This window comes from Oryzias latipes, chromosome 3 (assembly GCF_002234675.1).
Source record: "Oryzias latipes chromosome 3, ASM223467v1".
Taxonomy (NCBI): Eukaryota; Metazoa; Chordata; class Actinopteri; order Beloniformes; family Adrianichthyidae; genus Oryzias; species Oryzias latipes.
Window position 1 is genome coordinate 36,263,655 of NC_019861.2, and position 15,371 is coordinate 36,279,025.

Genomic DNA, 15,371 nt, shown 5'->3' on the forward strand with positions numbered 1-15,371 from the left:
TTGAGCTTTTTCTACCTTTCTGTTCAAGACATCCCATAATACATCTCTTGCAGCAATATGGTGGATCTCCAACATGAGCAGAGAATCACGTTGAACTTTTTTTATGTTTGCCGGGCAACCAGAACACGTTTTTGCTCGTTTGCTGACATGTAACCACAACAAGGAGACGCAAAGGGGGGCGGAGTCACTGACAACCTGAGATGGCAATCTCGTCGGGGTTGAGGTGTGTGACAACATGCAAACTCAGCAGACCGGTGCTCCTGTCTGATGGTGAAGGTTTGGATCCGGGATGCTGGTGTCAGAAGAATCGGGTCAACGTTTTGGTTCGTCTCTGCGTCTTCATCACCTTCTGTGAGACTTCATCACTTTTTTTGCTTATGAGGAGAAATGAGAGTTTTCAAAAGTGATAATGAGTCTGTTTCTCACTGAAGCTGCTCATCTGTCCGCTCAACATGGAGGTAGGTGGATGCTCACTCATTTCCTACATCTGGATGGACACGCCTAAACGGAGAGCCCGGTCTGCTCCACCATCAGCATCCTCTGCTGAACATCTTCACAAAGCTGAGCCCTACAAGGCTTTTCCACCTAAATGATCCACTTAAAGCAAATTACCTTTCACCTTTTGACGTGTGCCAGATCATTAGGCAGGGACATTAAAACCAACACCAGAGGGGGCCTGATGGAGCCGCTGCCCGGTGCACAGCTCCATGGCGGTGGCGGCGGCGGTGCAGGAACATGCAGAAGTGCTCGTTTTGGGAATTTTCAAGAAAGGAGCTCTGCAACATCAAAGGAGGGCCAGCAGCCCAGGGTGTCTCCATGTGCCCAGAATGATTTGACACCAGCAGATGCATCATTAAAACACCGCCACACTTGCTGGCCGGGCAGCAGACCAGACAGTCTCTCATGCACACATTAGCATTTTGAGCCCCCGTCCTTCTGAAATTCCACTGTCGCGTGCAGAAAGGTTCCACAAACGCCAGTCCAGGGCGGCTTTTTTCCTTCCTATTCTTAAATCCCACCTGTGCCCGAGCGGGAGGGTGGTGCGAGCTTCAGCATGTGCCTGTGATTTTGGGGGGTCCTGGAGGTGGAAGAGCCCCGCCCTCCTTATTAAATCAGGCCACATCACACAGCGACGGCGGGCCAGCGGAGGGCCTGTGATGTGCAGCCAGAGGAAGGACGCAGACAGACTTCACCTTCAACAGATGGTCGAAGCACGACTGTTCGTCCTCACCCTTCCTCGCCTTCTTCTCTGTCAAACACATCCCTCCTTCCCAAACTCGCTCCCGCTGATCGGAGCAGAAGTTTGACAGGAAGCGAGCTGCTCTGGTCGCCGCCGCTGATTAAGACCGAGTTTGAGATCCGCTCATTAACAGGGACTGATGTGAAGAGGGAATCCAAACTGGACTGACGGGATGACCTTGGTCAACAAAAAGGCAACTCTTTCTTTAGTTTTGCATCAATCTGTGGATGTCCTCCGTTTTCTTTGAAGGTGACTTTCTTCTGTTTTGAAGCAACAACATCAGCTTCCATGTGTTTGACACAAATCCAGCAGGAATCCGCTGCTCCACTGACAAAGGATCAGTGAAGCTCAGACCATATGTTAACAGCAGAGTTCATTTAAAGTCCCACTCTCACCATCTTTTGATCTATTTCCCAAGTGTTCCCGGTGCTTTTTGAATTATAATAAGGATTTTTGGCAAAACCAAAAACCGTGCTGCAGAACGGAAGTAGTTCATTAGAAACTCGCCTTTAGGTTGTGGGCGGGACTGTTGGCACGGACCAACCCCGCAGAGTGACCCTTCCCTCATTTCCCATCATCCATCTGTTAACATTCCCATCCAGAATCCAGCTCAGACGAAGAAAACAAAGACATTTATAGATCTATTTGTCTGAGAGTGAATGCTTCAGAATGGAGATATTGGTCCGCTCGTTTTAGTTGCAGCGTCAAAAACAGAGCTTTTTCAAACCACATTTTGTCGCTTGCTTTTGATTCATCCTGATTTTAATACTCAGTAACACAGTTTTAATTTTATAAATGTATTTTACAAATAACATGTTAAAAACAAAATATTTATTGAAGTGGGTCTTTACCGTTACACCTAAAAGAGTGGAAGACGGCACTTTGACAACAGTGTGCACGAGTTTTGGTTAACCATTTTAGCTTGATTGTTTTAGCTACAGGCAAGAGAATCGGCTGACAAGCTTCTGTTACAAATGAAAAAGAAAAACAAAGACCTGGTGACTGATGTGCTGCAAGATTTAGGATTAAATATAAACGACACATTTAAGAGGACAAATGTGTTTTCAATAAAAAAAGCTTTAAAAAATAAATGATATATTAAAGAGCTTAGACTATTCAGATCGTTTGTGCTTCTCAACCTGTTTAAAACGGTCAAAACAAAGAACAATAACTCACATTCCATCCACTACATTGAGTTGAGAAAAACCAGCTCTGGAGCTGTACAGCAAATAGGGGCGTGCAGAAAAATCGAGTAGCAATATATTGCGATAGTTCATTTGGCGATACTAGAGGAGCTACAATAAACAATATTGAAAATAAACGGCACTTTATTTCGACAATCATACTTTTAGAACCTTATTGGTTAAGGCACATTCATTCTATATTTTTTTCTACTAGTGAAAAATATTTTCTTGTGGAAAGACAATGTTGAATGCTCCCTTTAAGAACAAATATTTCCTAATTTACCAAAATAAAAGCCCTTTGAATTAGCTTGGTTAAAAGCAACTTATATTTGAGATACAGTGGCAGTGCTTAAGATTGTGATCATTAAATGAAATGAATGTTTTAATTTTATTACAATGAAAGGCATATTAATATTCAGGAAGAGGTTTTTTTCACCGTCATCCTCTAAAGAAAATGCGTTCCGGTACAATGTCTTGATATGTATCGTATCGTGAGACGTTTATCGGGATACATACTGTATTTACAGACTCTTGGAATAAACCCCCCAACAGCAAACATTTTTTCAACAAGAGCTCCTGAGCTTTGAATCTTCCAAAAACAACAGAATCACAGATATGTTTTTTTATTTATTGTCAGTTATTAGATGTAAACACGAGCCATGTTTCAGACGTAATCCATACTTTTTATTGAGTAAATGTAACTGAGCATCATCTGCATAAAGGAGGACCACTAGAAGGCAGGGGATCCTGATCTCCTTAGGGAGGATGAACCGGTTCTGAACTGATCAAGAATCAAAAATAATAACAGGTTTTGAAGGAAAAGGTTGGTTTAAAAATGGACTAAAACCATCCAGAGGCATCAAAATGCAGAACAACCAAACTGAACAAGCAAAGTTCCTTCACACTTTAAAAATCCTTGGAACAGATTCAGAGGAATCACTGGAAGTTGCTGATGATCATTAAAGAAACAGAGGAACCCAGAAACACGTTAAAGTCAACATTATGCTGCTCCGGTCTCTGCAGTTTCCAGGGAGGAAGAGGATGTCTGGTCTTGGGTCTCATGTCTGCTTTCTAAAGAACTATAAATACACACCAGACTCTTCCAGGTGAAAGGACAGGGCAGCGCAAACATGCAAACACTCAGACAAGCCCCGCACAGGAGTGTGAGGGGGGGTGCAGCAGCCAAATAAAAATCTATTGAGCTTAACAATAGTGTTATAAAAACGTACAGAGGTAGTCCTTAACAATGCGGGAGGAAGAGACGGCGGTAAACGCTTCTGGGAACGATGAGGCCTGGCTCAACATCAAAGCCAAGAAAGCAGCATTGTCTTTAAATTCACACCATTGTCTCCTTTAAAGGAACACGTCCACGCTGCAAAACTGTGATGCGGTGGAAGGATATTTTCAGAGGCTTAAGTCCTTTTTGTGCTGCGGCGGCGGATTAAAAGTCACATGCTGCTGAAAAACGCGCAGTGGACCGACTCCACGTACAAGACGCTGATTCTGATCGTAACAGCAGGAGGGAACGCCGTTGAGAGTTCTGCAACATCTAAAACTGCTGTGTGAAAATGACTTCACTGTACGGAGCGCTGTGAGGGACAAATCACAACCCGCTTCGCCTCTTCTCATGAGGCAAACATAACAAACACAAAACAGAGGTCGTCTGCATAGAACGGACCCGCGCAGAAAAACCAAACATAAAATCTACAATCGGCTGAAACTCAAGGGGCTGGACAAGCGTCTGACAGCTGGTTTGAGGAGGGTTCAATTCCCGACCTTTATAAGGGATTAATAATCTAATCACTTATGACTATTATTAATCTTTGATATTAAAATATCATCACGATTTGCAATATTAGTGATCAATATTGTGATGACGATATAATTTGCGATACATAAACAAATGACAAAACACCCAAAAACATTATTTCCATTTAACTGCAACAGTTTAATTTAAATAAGAGTCAACATACCTTCAATTTTACTTCAAAAGACCCTCATCTACATAGGATGTGAGCATCTAACATCAAGGGGTTCATCAGATTATTCAAATACATGAAGGGATTTAATTGATTCGTTAAATACTTCAAGATGTCTTAAGATTAATTTAGGACATTTAAGGTAACCTTTTATTGCCATTTTGCCATCTTTTGCGATATTTGTCTTGCACAGCTTGATATCGCGATAATTATAAATGTGTGATTTATTGTGCAGGTCTAACATAAAGCAAAACAATTAAAAGGACATGTTTTTGAAATGAAGTAATACATACAACTAAATACTTTTTAAAAATGAGAACACAAAAACTTTACAATACATTTTAAATAATATTTATATTTACATGCTTAAATTGCGACAGACTGGCGACCTGTCCAGGTTGTCCCCTGCCTTTGCCCACAAGTGGCCGGGATAGGCTCCGGTAGCCCCGTGACCCCGAAAGGGAAAAACGGTCAAGAAAATGAATGAATGAATGAATGCCTAAATAAAAACAATAGAAATAAAATTAAGTGACAATAATATTCGGGAAAGTCATTAAAGAACATTTTAAGAAAAAAGATTTTTTTATTTTTTTAAGTTAGATTAAGTAAAAATGTATAATTCAATCTATGAACTTAAAAGTATTAATTTAAAAAAGTACTTTAATAAAATGGGATAAAATGTGCTTCCTTTCTTTATTTCCTGCAGTTTCACTAAAAACCTTTTTTTTTTTTTTACTGTTGTGCTGTGAAACTTTCACACCAACAAGCACCTTTTTGTAGAAAAAAAATCTGTTGATGATACTGACTTTAGTAGTTAGTGATGTTTAACCTGATCGTTTGGAATTTTTTCAACTCTTCAGAGAAACTTCACACCGAAATGAAACCCTTCAGGAAGCAGATCCATCAGAAGAAGGAACCTGAAGATTTCCGTCTCAAATCCTGCAGTCCTCAGTGACTTACGACCTCCACGGTGCAGAGTTGAGCTTTGAGCTCAAATAAAATTGATAAGTACACAAATATGTCCTGCATGAAAAGATATTTGGCAGTAGGACGCAGGTTCTCCCCAAGACTGACGAGCTGTTGTCACCAAAGCTTCAATAACAGCAGCAATAAAGAACAGATTTATGTGGAATGCTTTCATGGCTTTGCCTCCAATCGGTTCCCCCTCTTCAAAATTAATTATTGATTAATCACTTCGCTTTTTAAGCAAAAAATGCAGACCAGCAATATCAAACTATCAGAAAAAACGATTATGCCCCCAAATCACACGTGTCCACCTCATTCATTACGAACGTATTGACAGGAAGCACGCTGCTAATCGCCAAACCTGAAGAAATAAGGGCCGTCAGCATTTCCGCGTAAAGGCAGAAATACAGAGCAAGATGTAAGTTAATGGACTGATCAGAGCGGGGAGGGGGGCAGCCATGCAGGGGAAGGTGCATATGCATAATCATCAGTTTGTTTTGGTCTTAAGTCTACAGCCAAACCCAGACACGATGACAGAGGCGTGCGCGTTGCTGCGCGCCGCCCAACCGGAGCGGCGCCCGGTTGGGCTGCCGACGCTCAAAGGTCACGGCAGAGTTTAGGTGGCGCGTACCGGGGGCCTTAAGATATTTACAGCCAGCATTTTAGCCGGAAACATAATGAGATGGAAGTGGTAAATATTTGCTGATGGTCTGAAAAATTCCAGCCGTGCTGAGAAGCTATTTTGAATACAAAAGATGTCAGGGGAGGATGATAAGTGAGGGAGGGGGGGTGTGGATACAGGGAGGAGGGGCGGGTCACCTGATAGCTAATTAGTACATTTGCCCAAATAATTAGAATGAGCACTCATGGCTGATATCACAGAGGAGAGCGTGTGAGCCGCATTCTGAGCGGCAGAATCTGCGCTGGACTTTCATAATCCCACCCTGGGGGGCCTTTAATGGATGTATTTACCTTTGGGATGTATTGGCTGTTTGAGGCGATGACTGGCAGGTTGGTGCACCAATGAGAGGGAGCTCGCCGCCATGTGTGCACGAGTCTAAAGGTGTGCAGCACATTACTCTGAGCAAACAGGCGCTGTGCCTCATTATCCCGTCTTTAAATAAGAGCTCTTCATGCTGCCGGTTTTATCCTCCCCCCTTTATCTCTTCATAGAAGCTTTCCTTCCAGCTCTGCTTTTTCAACACACACCTTGAATATATCATCGTCCATCGTGATGGGTGACTGACATCCCGATGGAGAGACCACCATCGTGATGCCACGCCCCCGCCACGTTGCGCGTCGACACCATAAGCCGCGGTTACATGTACAAAATATCTTGATGGGATCGATGGTCGGATTAGAATCCAACCGTGTACATGGGCCCAGAAAAATGTTTTCAGAATATAAAAACGTTCACTAAGGTCACACTTTCCGTCGGAATAAATCATTCGCACATGCGCAGTAGGGTTTGAAAACCGGAAGGATATAAATTCCGACGTGCGGCTTTTTTTTTTTCAAACTTTATTGAATTTAACAATTCAATACAAAACAATGTTAAACAGCGCCGAGCGGCTTTATACATTGACATGTCAACTCGGTAAAATACGAGATGATCTTCTAAACGTGCTTTTAATAATGTTACGGTTATTATGAAGCACCTGTTCGCTCATCATTTGAATTTTAATCCGTGTGGTCAGTGCTTTTTCTGGACGGAGCCGGAAAGAAGCCAGGATTAGCAGTATGCTAACACGGGCTAACAACATTAGCTTTGGGTGGTGCTGCTTGCTGGCTGCACGTAAACATGTAAGAATAACATCAGCCTTTATTTAGTCGGGACACGACTGGAATCACAAATCCGCGTGATTGTTTGAATGTTTTCTAAGGACTGAGCGACATTTCTGCTTTGAAGCTCAAACCGCTGTGTGTGCTGACGATCTGTGCTCAGACACACACTTCTAGACCCGGTTCTGAGTTCGGTTGCTTGTACCCCTAGAGCTGCGGGACGGATCGCAGTCTTAAATCTCCCACACATAGCGCTCATGTAACAAAGCACCCCCCCCCCCTTCCCATCAAACACAAAGCTTTAAGTCCGCACTCCGCCGGTCGACTTCACTAGTGAAGTGCGGGAGCCGACCACTTCTTTTCTATTTTGTTTGTTACTTTTTTTTGTTAAAGTCACTTCCCTCAGTTTATACTGGATCATCGCGGATTAGTCATTAGTTGGGAAATAAAATGAAAAAAGCAAAAAAAACGAATAGCAGTTATATAAGAACGAAAAATTAAAAAATCTCCCCCCCCCCCCCCCCCCCCCCCCCCCCGGACGATGTCATCGTCCATCCCGATGGTTGACAGCAAACATCGTCAATGGCCAATTTAAGGGACATCGCCCAACCCTACTTCCTACCTCGTGAAAAAGGGGCGGTTAGTCTGGAGAATCTTCTGGTGCTTTTTCTGAAGGATTCTGCTGCAAAGTCCTGGATAAAGGAGAACCTGAGCGGCTCCACTTTGGTTCTTGAGGCATGTTGGGGTTCATCTGGAGAGAAAAGAAGTCACAGGATTGAAACCAGCATACATAAACACAGTGGAAGCAGAGCAACTCGATACCCTCCAGGACTATCGCACAAATTCCTTCAAATTCCATCAATTCTTGCAACTTTTTTTTGACACAACTTCATCCAATCACTGCATCTTTATGTTAAAGGTCTCATTTTGAGTAAGTCCTACCATCAAACTGTCTCCACCAATCAAGTTTAGAGACTCAACCATCATCAGTCTAACCCCAACTACAAGGAGGAATCTGTATTCTTTCCTTAACCGTACAGCTTCTCCCCACCCCTACATTTATCCCTCCAAGATCGTTGGATATGGAAAAATAGTGTCTTCAAATTTGGACTAACTCTTGATGACGTCATGAATAGTCGCCCGTCATCAAAGTTACCCTAAAGCGGTATTTTGATCATGCATGCATTAATGAGTATTCCTCTAAATACCTGCTCTCTGAGCACTAACCCCTCCCAATCCACGAAAAACAAACCGGTTCTCACGAGCTGATGTAGACCAGTGAGGAACCGCCCATTCCAGGAAGAGTCTGTAGTGCCAGCTCCGCCCCCAGGCTAGCATGCAAACGCACTTTCTCGGTGGAGCTAGCGGTGATCGGCTAAACGCTTTTTCTTTGATATGTACAATAGGCACATCCATCTTTGCAAAAGTTCAGATGTTGTTTGTTTAGTTTGAAATGCAGACACACGGCCGAGGTCGGCTCTAGGATGATGTCATGGAATGGGCGGCACACACAAGTAGTGAAAGGCGGAGCCTCAGAGATCGAGTCGTCTTACTTCCGGGTTGGGAAAAACCTCAGTCAAAAAACTCATATTTAACAAAATTGTTCTTTTTTATGTCATCATATATATGGATATTGTCTGCTATAAAAGGCATAAGAACATCATTGTATAGGCCCTTTAAAACCCATATCTGTGGACCTCAACGAATGTAGGGAGTTAAAAGGTTAGAAAAATAGTTAGCGGTTTGTCCGTGCAAGGTTTTAAGGTGGACTGTCCAATTTCCAAAATAATTAGAGGACTTTAAGTGTCCCTTAAAGTTTAAAAAAACAAGCATGAGTATCTTAGTTAGCTCTGCTTTAAGTTTAGTAAGGTTTGCAGATTTATGATTAAAAAAACTGTAAAAATGTAACACCTGTTTCATATTTAGAAAAGGAAATAGTGATTTTTTTCCTCATGTTTACGTTTTACAAAAACACAATCATTATGTGTTTTTGACAAACTAGTAAGAACATAATTCAAAGCAGTTCTGTCCTTTTCTAAGACTCAGTGGCTCCCAGTGGGCCATGGTCAGTGAGAATCTGACCTAAATGGCTCTTTAAGAGGTCGAACCAATCAAAACATGTCCTCACTTCAACAGTGATAAACCCTCTCAGTTCCGAACAAAAATCACAGTTTGATCCAGCTCAGCAGTTTCTAGATCCTCATCATGGAAGTGGAGATAGATTTTAATTTTTTTTTTCCATCTTTGTCAAGGTTTGTGTTGGAACACAAACAAAAGTGGTCGATTGGCGGGAACTTTTCAACCATATAAACAAAGTCGGAGAATGAATGAAAGTTGTGTCAAAAGTCTGCCTCACCTTGACCATTTTTTAAGTTTAAGATTTGAAAATAGGCTTTGAAATAATAAACTTCTTTTTTTTAATTTACCATTATATTTATTTGGTATATTTATATTGGATTTTTGATTTGAAATGGTTTATTTCAAGCTATCAAATAAGAATAGTACACAAAAACATTACAATCATCAGTTATACATTCATACAATGACGTATCAAACTTAGGATAATTAGACATATTAATAAATATTGCTTGAAAGGGAATGGAAGGAAGTGAATTTATATAATCCCACCCCTGTTATACCGTAACCATTTTATTACATGATTTATCAATATCCGGATCATATCTTTATCAGACAGAATTAAAAATCCTTAGGTATCAATAAAGCACAAGACAAAGATGAATTACTTAAAATATTATCTACAAAATAACTATTTTAGAAATCAACATGGAAAATGCAGATTGGTTATCTAAGATATATACTGATTATGTCAATTATAAAAATCATGTACATAGTTGAAAAATAATACTATATCAGTAAAATAAACATAAAAATGTTTCAAAAATCTTCATAGCAAAAAATGATTAAGTATCAAAAGTTAAAAATATGTGCAAATTATGTTTCATTAGAAAAAAATCATTAATCCATCATTTTTGGAGAAAGTGAAGTAATGTCATTGGAAATCAATCAATTTAATTTAGCATTTTTAAGCATTTTTTTTTTTAGTTTTTAAATTTATTTATTTTTTATAATAAGGTAATGCTGAGATATAAAATAAAAGAGGGGTCCATATTCTTTTAAATGACCAGAGTTGCTATTCCTTCTTCTGCTGATTAACAGCCATCCTTCTGGTTTAACAGAGTTTATAGTTCTCTTCGCTGTTATGTCTGCAGACATCAGATTAAAGTCCTTTTCCTTCAGGAAAGTGTGAGAATTCATACTATAACGGGCTTCGGTCTGTTGGCAGAAATGTATAAATAAAATAAATAAATGTTACTTTTCAACAAATGTTTTTTTCCCAAAAATCCTCATTCTCGTTAAACAAACAAGCACGTGCGGATAGTTGAATTCACTTACGGCTAATAAAACGCAATGCCATAAGAAAGTGACTTTTCACGGGTCATTTTATCAAATATGTGCGGCCAGAACTGAAGTTTTATCTGAGCCGAAGGGACCAGAAGAAGGGTTACGTTTAGGGTAAAACTAACTAAGTTCTCACCAAACGCAATTCGCGCGGCAAAAGCATTAGCTAACATGCTAACCATAGCATCAAAAGCCTGTTTATGTCAGTTTGTGTTTGGAGGGAAAACTGACCTGTTCAGACAGTTTACACACATTCCCACTAAACATTAGTAACTTTTATTATAAAAGTTGAACATTTAATTTACCATATAAACTATTCAACCGTAACTGAATGACTAATAAAAAAGGAAAGTTAGAAAACTGGTGAATCTGTTTCACAGTCCGAAAAACAACACTTTGTTTGGAGGTTTCTTTTTATTTTGTGTTTCTGAAGCATTTCTTTTTCCCAAAGGTTTCTATTTGGTTTGTGTTTTCGATGAACTTACGATGTCATGAGTCACACCGGTGTCGGTCGGTCCCACTCTCTAGGCGACGCTGGTTTCCCGAACTGGAGAAACGAGGCGGAGCGGACGGTGTGCTGAGAATGGGGGCTGGAGGGCGGAGGGACACACGAGAAAATAGTCCCTCAAAAATGAAAAGAAAAATGAAAAATACAGATTGTTTTTTCATCAATAAACTTTTTTTATTCAAAAAAACAAAATAGTTTAATGGAAATTAAACATATTTAAAAACATCTTCCCTATTTTTACCCCAACAATGAAAATCAGACATGACGTCATCACGCGATAAGACACGCCCCTTAATCTTCCCAGCAAGCTTGTTGGAAACCAAGTTGATCAAAAATTTTTATGTCCACACAAACGTCTGTTGCTCATTTAGAATAGGTGGCATTCAGATTTAAATCTTGATGTAAATATCAACAGTTTGTGGTATTAAAAAATGTTATAAGTTTGAGACCATTCCTTACAAATTCTCCACAAAATTGTGACAGAAGCACAATGGCTGATGGGAAACATGTTATTGAATGATCTAAGACTGACCATATTAAAAGCCTTTCTTTAAAATTTTAAACTAAGTTTGAGATTTTAAATATGTTCTGTAACATGTAGCATCCACAGTTCCTTGTTCCTTTGTCGTAAAAATAGTTGAATCATTTTGAGAGATTCTGGCAAGAACTGAGTGGGGAAACGGTTCACGCCGTCTCTGTCCAGCAAAGCAGAATTCACCTCGGACCGACTGAACCGCACAGACCGTGACAGACGGGCCTGTGAGACTTTTCCAGAACACGGGCTTGGATGAATGGACAGTAAAGTTGGTCTCTGTGGGTCCAGATGGAGCTGCTGTCAACGTCAGCCTGTACCACGGCGCCGTGCCAAAACGCCGTCCATTTGCTGTGGTTGGAGACGCTCTGGTGCATATTCTGGAGATTGGAGGATGAGGTTTAATCAGCTGATTCCAACGTTCCTCACTGTCAGAATTAACCGCACTGCGACTGAACCACTCCACCTTTATTTACCTTGTGCTCACTCGCACTTACATCACCCTCAGCAAAAAGGATTCAAGCAACCACTTCCAAAGAAGCGTGTTTTGGGGTTCCGCGTCCAATTCTCTCGTGTTCACGTTGACGCGCACATTTTCAAGACAGGTTATAGGCTCTACTTAAAAAAGTCGTGGTGATTAAACGTCCATTAAAAATGAAACCACGGTTTTCCTATAAGTCTCTTTGAAAAACTAGTTTGCACGGATGTCTCTTAGGGGTCCGTTTATGCTCATTTTGAAGTTTTTTGATGGCAGAATACGGGCGCTGTGAGTTTTTGGGTCGTCCGGGTTGGTGGAGGGTCGTAGAGAGGAGCGGCTGCATCTTAAGGAGAGCCCAGATGTGTCTTGCAGTTCCCTCAAGGGGCGCCATAAAAACGGAATGTACCATTGTCGTGTGTGTGGTATCGTGAAGAGGTCAATGGAAGCTCCACGCACTTATGTCACACGGGTGAGGCTATTTCTACGCCTCATACGGGTGAGGCTGTCGTCCGGCGTCCTTACACCACACTTTAGTGAGGTGCACAGCTCTAACGGGCTCCTTGTACAGTCTGCAGGATTTGGTTGGGGGTTGAAAATGAAAAATCTGTTGGACACGCCTGTGCCTCACCTAGTTCCCGCCCTGACATCCGTACGTGTTGTAGGAGTGACCTACGACCCGTCGCCTGCAGCATGCCCATAGAGAAAAAATGTGCATCAACATTTTCTCTCTTCGGGTTCACTGAGCGCTCATCGACCCTGAAGCTTCACGCGGGTCACCTGTGCGCCCTGTACAGGCTTGCCTGTACCCGCAGAAAGGTCAGAGGTCAACTTGCTCCCCTGACAGAGGTGTCACTTTGTCAGAAGGTTTGCTGCGCTGCTTTGAATCGTTGTAACGGTTTCGTCCCTGCGACAGACGCAAGATGACGCCTCCACAACAACATGAGGAACGCGGCGTGGAGGAGATGGCGACAGCGGAGAAAAGCAGCAGAAACTTTCGACAGACCTGGAAAGTTTTTCAAGGTCTCCTCCTCTAAAGTCATCGGGCGCAGATGTTCGTGCTGCTCCTCTGTGAGAGAGGAGGACCCGGGCGCGACGCATAACTGAAATGGAAATCTGAATTGGAAGCAGGGATACAGATCAAAACGTAATCCAGCTTTTGGCTCGGTCCACCCAACAAACCGCGGCGAGGCGGTGGGGGCGGAGCATGAGACAGATTAAGCGATACCTTGGTCTATCTTTACAATTAGTTTCCTGCAGGCTGCAGAATCACATTGAGCAACTTGTCTAACAGGGTCAAGGAAAAGATGATTTAAGCCTCGGCTAAATTTACGTGCCCAGCTTCTTGCCATTTGTCTCTGTCTCTCTGCAGTTTTGCAACATCTGGCACCGCGAGATTTAGGTTAGACAGCTAATTAGTGGCACATATTTGTCCTTAAGACAGGTGTATTTTCATTTAAGAAACACTCCATCACGCCTCCAGATGAAGGCGTCGCCCAGAAGATGAGAACAACCCCCCCCCCCCCCCAAACGCTCTTTGTTTATGATTTTGTTTCTCCGTCGCTTCCGTTTGCTGGCAAAGTCCGCATTTCATTACACAACCTTTGCATGATTGAAGGTTTGGCAGCGCCCGTCTCTAAAATGTTTCTGCCCCTGAATGAGGCTTTACTGGATGTTAACAACCCAACGCAGGATTAAATATCTGATATCAGTGACCTTTCTAACCCCCCCAGCCTGCACGCTCCACTTTAACTTCACTAAACTAAAGGCTTCGTCTAGGCAAGGCAAGGCAAGTTTATTTGTATAGCACAATTCGTACACAAAGTAATTCAAGGTGCTTCACAAAACAGAAAAATGCATTAAAATCACAATACATCATAGAAATAATCAACATAAAATTTACTTTAAAAGAAAAAAAAAATAATAATTGAAAATTGATTTAAAAATAAAGGAAGGAAAGGAAAGAAAAGTTCAGATAGGACCTTTCAGTCATATACACGGCTAAACAGAAATGTTTTAAGTCTAGATTTGAACACGAACACAAAAGAGTCTACTCCTCTTCATTCCTAATCTACCGCAGACGTTCTTTCCTGGTTCCTCTGATGGCTACCCCCCCCCCACCCCCTCCTCCTCCTGCTGCGTTTCCTCACCAGATGAAGCCGTTTCTTCTCTTAAAATGGAAATCCACTCCATCACGGTCACTTGGCTCCTGGTTCCAATAAATCAAGGGCCGTCCGCTGGAAAGAAGCAAACTGGCCCTGGATGGATCTCCTCCGCTGCTCCTAATGGAGGTCACTTTCCCAGAAACACGTTCGTCTCCATGCATGTTGGAAAAACGACAGAAACGAGCTGAAGGAGGAGAGAGGTTCGCCTCTGGAAAAGCTGGGAGGATCCAAATGTTCTGAAGATGTAAGCATCAGGCAAAAGTAACGTTTCTTAAAAAGTATGTATTACTGGAGGAAAGGCAAAAAAACAGTCACCCAAACAATCGCCAGAGTAAGTTGACGTCATTAAAGTAGTTTATAGTCTCACTTTTTTTTTTCTAAAACAAACGCTGGAATGAACTGAATAAAAATAAATTCGTCTCGTCTACAGTTTGTGGGCAGATACCCTAAAACGCACGTGAGCGGCGCTTAAGACGACTTTATTTTGTTTTTCTCAGAGACATAGCATCAAGCTTCATCTATTTTTAAGTTAATAATAAATGTTTAGTGTAAATAAATTTTATCCTCACACAGCGGTGCAGCTTTTTACAAACATGAAAGGGTCTCTATGGAGCTAAATCAGCTTTCTGAGCTTTAAAGTGTTTTATAATGTTTATTCCTCACAAAAACATCCCCAAAGTGATATTTTGATCCATTCACGCATTTCTGAATATAAAAACCTTCTCTCTGAACACCAGCCCCTCCCAATCCATGAAAACAAGCAGGTCCTCACAAAGTGAGGAACCGCCCCTTCCAGGAAGAGTCTGTGCCACCAGCTCCGCCCCCTAGACCAACACACCCGCCCACTTCTCCGTGGAGCTAGCTATCGGCTAAACTCGTTCCTTTTCTATGAACGATACGCACATCCATCTTTGCAAAAGTTCGGATGTTTGTTTTCGTGGGAGAAATGCAGACACGCTGCTGAGGCTGACTCTAGGATGATGTCATGAAATGGGCGGCACCCAATAGGAGAGAAAGGCGGAGCCTCAGAGATCTATTCGTCTAATTAACTGGTAGGAAAAAGAGCCTCGAAAATAACTTTATTTCATAAAAAAAAGGGTTCTTTAGTTTGCCAAAGGTA

General features: G+C 41.8%; 1 long non-coding RNA gene across 1 annotated transcript in view; it reads right to left on the reverse strand.

The window, feature by feature from the left end:
* LOC111947175 overlaps positions 1-11,186 on the reverse strand; it is a 56,518-nt gene extending 45,332 nt beyond the window's left edge. Inside the window, exons 1-2 of the long non-coding RNA XR_002873001.1 lie at positions 11,057-11,186; positions 7,774-7,902 (exon numbers count right to left, since the gene is read on the reverse strand). This is a non-coding gene — a long non-coding RNA (uncharacterized LOC111947175). The remainder of the gene's footprint in view (positions 1-7,773; positions 7,903-11,056) is intronic.
* Positions 11,187-15,371: the final 4,185 nt, after the last annotated feature.